The 5,886-nt window shown below is 36.0% G+C and overlaps 1 long non-coding RNA gene across 1 annotated transcript; it reads right to left on the bottom strand.

The window, feature by feature from the left end:
* Nucleotides 1–242: 242 nt before the first annotated feature.
* Nucleotides 243–2,252, bottom strand: LOC133222460 (uncharacterized). Its single transcript, XR_009728297.1, has 3 exons — nt 2,010–2,252; nt 1,318–1,443; nt 243–368 (listed from the first exon to the last, which is right to left on the bottom strand). It is a non-coding gene; the product is annotated as an uncharacterized LOC133222460 (long non-coding RNA).
* Between the last annotated feature and the right edge of the window lie 3,634 nt (nt 2,253–5,886).

Genomic DNA, 5,886 nt, shown 5'->3' with positions numbered 1-5,886 from the left:
GACTCTACTCCACAAGAAGATCCAAACAAGGCTACTTTGTCATTAACAGCAGAAAATCCAACCAGAAATTTTCATTCTTTAGTTTGGCCCTTGGTTAAACTCTTCATTTTGCATGTCTAGGGAACTCTGTAGAGTAGGTAATACTACATTATTACTAATGTCAATATTCAGTGGTTTTGGTTGGGTTTTATTTTTTTGGTTTTTTGGATGGTAATAAAGCATCCATTATTTATTTCATGATTAGCTGAAGGAACTGAGGGATCCTGGTGTTTGTCACATATTTGCTGAATGCAGCTATATAAAACCTTTGGATTCTGCTTTAAAGGGGTTTGCTTATCATGTGCTCCACAAGGTTTAGACTTGATGTCCTGAAAGTTACAAAAGACAAATAATAAATAATGGTGATGTGCATCTTTAATACACCTTTTAGTTTTTCAGCTTGAAAAATCCTATCTTACACTTACTTGTTTCTGCTTCATTATATATACAGAATCTGTAATTAGAGAGAGTTGATAACAGGAGAAAAACGAGTGTATTTTTTGAGTTTTAACATTACACCTGTTATAGTGTAATAACTGATTTAAAATCCTTACTGTGAAAGCAAATCTAGCTTCATTGAGCATGATGTTTCAGAGAGAAAAAGGGAGAGAAGGAGAAAAGAAGGACAAAAGGGCAACATGACTTGAGTGTTGGAATGGACAATCTTTAAGGGTCCCTTCTAATCCAAACCATTCTGTGAATGTGTGATTTAATAACAAGAAATTAGGGCTGTTGTGCATTCTCAATGTCATTCAGAATCATGCTTTAGACTGTACTTTCTCCTGATATCTTCTCTTTTTCCAGTTGGAAATTTGGTTTAGGAGCAGAGGAAATCTAGCCAATTTTCTGTGGTTTCCAGTGTCATTCAATCAGAACATGTTTTCTGACACTGTTCCAAAGCCACAGTGTGCAAATAAATTGCATATAATGTGATGCAACAAATCCAGAGAGACTTCAATAAAGCAGATATTTTTAGCCAGTTTGCAGGACTTGTGCCAGGGCTTAGATGCGTCTTGATATCCACACAATGCTCCTGGGTTTATATTCCTATCTAACTGGCTTATATTGCTACTTGGTGTATTAAGAGTAAATACAAACAAGTTCTAAACAGAGTCTGCATCAGATTCACTTCATTTTAATGAGACAATGTCCATACACGTTTTTTAATGTGTTCATATAGATGAACTTTTATATAGGCAAGGCAAACAAAGAGTCTAATGACAGATAATTTAGAGCGGCAAACTGGGTCCAGTAAGAGACTGTAATGCCTCCACCTACCTTGTCTCTGTGGAAGAGAAAAATCATTTGGTTTTGGTGCAGGTTATGAGGCCCATACAGCTGATCTCTGCCTCCAACCAACATAGTAGAGCAAAGTTAGCCTTATAATTTCTTATATAGCTGTTCCTGCAAAAGGAGTTATCGGGATTTATGGGTTAATGAGTCTCTTAAATAAGTTCTTTTGCTCCTGGAAACAATAATGACCACTCCCATGATGTGCTGTCTGGAACAAGTATCAGAGTACTTGAGTACAAGAGTGGCTCCCCCAGTACTTTGGGACTTCTGATCACAAATGAGTGGGGTTTTGCACACCAGCTCCACTTGAATTACTCTGTGGAATAACCTTGGATTATCATCTTTTCAGGCATTTCTTCATTCAATAATAAAGCACGTGATTTCTTGTGTGAAGGTGGTAATTAGGCAGAAACTTATTTTGTTCAGAAATACTCTTCTGGTATGGCCATACTCCAGATGATCCAGCTTCAGAAGCAGGTTCACATAAGGAAAATAAGATGCCCTACATATGTTAAGGCTAGAAAGGGGCATGGAGTTTAAATATAGTACAAGAAAGAAAAAGAGTAGGAAGAAATCAGAAAGATGGGGTAAGTAGCCAATTCTGGTATTTTAATCTGAAAAGACAAGAATTAATAGATTAAAAGCCAGAAGTGATCACTGTGAGGATTTAGCTTTACCTTCAATGAACTTCAGCAACTATTTTATGCTGGAGTTGAGTCAAAACTGTTGCAAGTGGTACACATGTCTGCAAAACATGAGGGTAAATCAAGCTTGGTACAGATTTTCCCAAGGTATCCTTTCTAAGTTGATGAAATTGCCTTTTACTGTATAATGAAAGTTGTTATTTTTCCATCAAATGGTGTTTTGAGAACACTGAAAGCAATTAGCATTCAGGAAAATGTGTGCAAATAATCAGTTTGTGTTGACTCATGATGTTGCTTGGGTTTATATTGTTTTGTATGTGCAGTATCTGTTTCCCTGTTGAAAAGTGAAGATTAAGACAAAGCCTTAGAAATCTGCTTTCAACATGGTAACCTAAGATGTATAACATAAATTATTGTATATTTTGCATACAAGATAATGTTATTGGATTTTCATTTCAGAGAGAAAAATATTGTAACTCTGTAAGGATTTATGTGAGCCCATCTCTAAAGGATATGCATGCCTTCCAGATTAAATTAATAACAGCAAAGAGGGTTTCATAGCTTTCTTTTTCTGTTATTATATTATTATGATTATGATATAAAGCACTTTTAACATCTGTGTGATACACAAAAATAATAAATGTCAGCACACTTGAAAGATAATTATGACTTCTTGGTCTTGATTTTGCAGAGTTTAAGCACATACTTGGAGTTCAGCAGAGTAGGGATTCTATATAAAGGATCACTAAAGCTAAGCAGAAGGGCTTAGTTGAAGTGTGACTATGTTTTCTGTTTTACAGACTGGAAACTGCACTTCAAGCTTACTTACACTTTATTTCAGCTACAAAATTCCTGCTGAGTTCAGGGGAACTGGAACCTAGTTCACTGAAGACACTATATAATTTGTTCATGGCTATAAAGAGAATACTAAATATCAGTATGGGCTATGATTAATCTGGTGGCAAGGGTGATTCGAGATATGATGAAATATCCATTCCAACAGTGTCCATACCTTCCAGCTGTGAGGTTGAACCCTCACACACCACATGCCTCAATGAAATCCCAGAAATTAACTTCTAAGGTGCACAACTGTCCATTTGAGAGCAGATTTTCCCACAGATGGGAGCTGCATCCTGAACTACTTGCTCAGTGTAGAAATCCTTTGCCTGACTGAGGTAAATGGGGGAAAACAAGGTCTGATAAAAGGGTTGAAACCTAGGTGTTTTTGAAGACTTTCAAATGAATAAAGACAGGCAGATAAATTACAGCTGTCAGCAAAATAGCAGAGCAACTACTGACTGAATATGAAATTAACTACATATTTAAAATATTACTAAGTAAAATTCAAACCTATCTTGAAATGACATAAACTGAGCTGTGGTCTCTTGTAGTCATGCTCAAATATGCCCAATATGTTGCATGACTCAGACATAGATCCAGTCTGGCAAACAGAAACACTGAAGCCAATATATGTATTTATAATTTGATGGGTAGGTAAGATTTTTCAGAATAACATCCATAGTTTGCATTTAGAATTTTTTATGAATTTCTTAAATATATGTTCTAAATAAAGGTTCATTTTTTCCCAGTTTTTGGTAATATTTTTATTATTATTTTGTAAACTATCCAAATTTACATGAAAACCTACATCTAAGTAATTGAAGAAACAGCTGATAAAAACATTAAATTCCATTTTTAGTTGTGTTTATTTAAAAATTCACATTGGTCAGGCAGCCCTGTTCCCATAAGTGAACAGTCAGCTTCCTCGCTGGTTTTATTGTCTCTGCCGCTGCCTCATTTTGATCCCCACACACTTCATGCATACCCAACAATAGACTGTCCTTGCTTCCAGGAGTCTGCAAGCTAAAATGAGCAAGAGATACAAAAAGCAGAAGATGAAATGCCAGAGCAAGGTTTTACCAAAGAACTGAAAGAATCAGAGTTGAAATATGATGTTCTGACAAGCTTTCAGAGCCCTGAACAAGATAAAGATCAAATCTTGACTGGGTTAGTGATGAAGCCAAGGACCATGGAATTACAACCAAAGATGTGCTGGCAGGTACTCAGCCCTCACCAAGTAAGGAAAGCAGAGACTAAGACAAGGTCTAAGCCAAGGGAGAATAAAAGGAAAAGGAGGATCTTCCTGAAAGTACCTTTAAAATACCTGTGTTAAAGCTATTACTAAACCAGACCAAAGCACCAACATTCTTCTCTTCACTGTCTTCTTCCCTATCCCTAGAACAGTCATATACTATGAATTGTCTTTTTTAGGTTGAATATGAATAAAAGAGTGTGTAGACAAAGCTTAGAGAAACACTGGGATGCTTTTTTCAGCCTACCACCATTTCAGCATACCATAATTTGAATCATTTCACTGGTCTTTTTACTCCTGATCCTTTTTCACCTTGTTTCTCTGCAGCTGGTGTTGTTAGGGCCAGGGACTTTGGAGCCCTGGTCCATTTTTTGCCATTAGCTCCTAAGTTTATCTCCAGAAAAAAAGCATAGCAGAATGAATTCCTTTATTCGGTTGCAAGAAGGAGGAAACATTTAGGTATGGAGAGAAGGTAACTTCTCCAGTGAAAAGACATAAAAAATTGTCATTGTTCTGTTCTCCAAAGGGATGCCACTAGCATTATCTTCATTAGTAAAAAAATTATTTAAACACTGTAGCAATACAAACTTCCCTTCCCCTCTAATAGTTCTACATATATCAAATATATGTCTAGTATCAAATGGCTTAGAGGTCCAAGATCAACAGCATTATTTCTTGCTTGCTGTAAGAGTGATTTTCTTTTCCTTACACAACTGGTAGTGGACAGCACTTCAGAGACCACAAATATGTGGGCAGGGGTCTAAAATTTGTGTCAGTCTAACTCCTCATTTGTCACTAAATACAAGATGACTTCTTTAGCAGGAGTGGTGAGCAAGTTTCATATCAATTTCTGTGGGCCTAAGTTAACAGCAAATCAAAGCTTTCTGCACAGAGCCCTCTTTGTCTTTTCCTATAGAAATGAAAACAAAAAAAAAAAACTGTATCAGTCAAACAGTAGTTCAGCATGTGGGAAGTAGTTTTCTCCATGGGAGCAGAGCACCCTGCTGGTCTCTTGCAGGATGGACCCCTGGGAAGATCTCTGTGATGGTAATAGCGTAAGGCATTATGGATCTCTAAGGTCTCTTCCAAACCAAACTATTCTACAATCCTATGACCCTGTGATCTAAGCGAATTGGTTCATCTAATGGAAATGAGAATAGAAACTATTTCCCTTGGACATAGATTTTCTTTTTTCTATCAAAGAATTGCTTTATTTGTTATTTCATGAAAATGGTGCTGAAATATATTATCCTTCAGAACATTACTCAGAGAAGACGATGAGGGCCCTTTGATATTGAATAACATGGTCATTTTGCTAAGATATTTCTAAATCTGGGCAGTTTAAACAGCAGAGATTTTAATATGATTTTTGAGTCATATGCCCTCATTAGTGTTGCTAATTAAGAAGTGATACTCATGTGAGATGTGTGAACAACGAAATAAACCCAAATATAGTGCATTTTATAAAAGGAATGTTTGACAAACAAAAATAACAAATAAGGCCAGACCCTATTTAATCTCAGTCTTGTCTGATTGTCAACACATTGTCTGCTGTAAACAGTATTTGTGGAAAATTTAAACTGTTTGCAGATCATCTACCCTGGTTTTGAAGATGCTGCTGGTTATGTGAAAGTATTTACTGTGGAGCTTGATTTAAATAATTTATTTTCATTGCCCATTGTCAATCTTCTAATAATTGCTTTTAGCTGTTCACTGTTGCAGTATGTTATTAATAATGGAAATCTGCTACTGCTTTTTCTAACAGTATGTGAAAGCATTCTAATAATTTGAACAAGACTTAAATTAGGCTACAAAAAT

The sequence above is a fragment of the Neopsephotus bourkii genome, unplaced genomic scaffold (genome assembly GCF_033783945.1).
Source record: "Neopsephotus bourkii isolate Nb327-2 ecotype Australia unplaced genomic scaffold, CSIRO-AGI_Nbou_v1 NB_1600, whole genome shotgun sequence".
Classification (NCBI taxonomy): domain Eukaryota; kingdom Metazoa; phylum Chordata; class Aves; order Psittaciformes; family Psittacidae; genus Neopsephotus; species Neopsephotus bourkii.
Note: the sequence above shows the minus strand (reverse complement) of the source record. Positions and strands in the feature narration are given on the sequence as shown.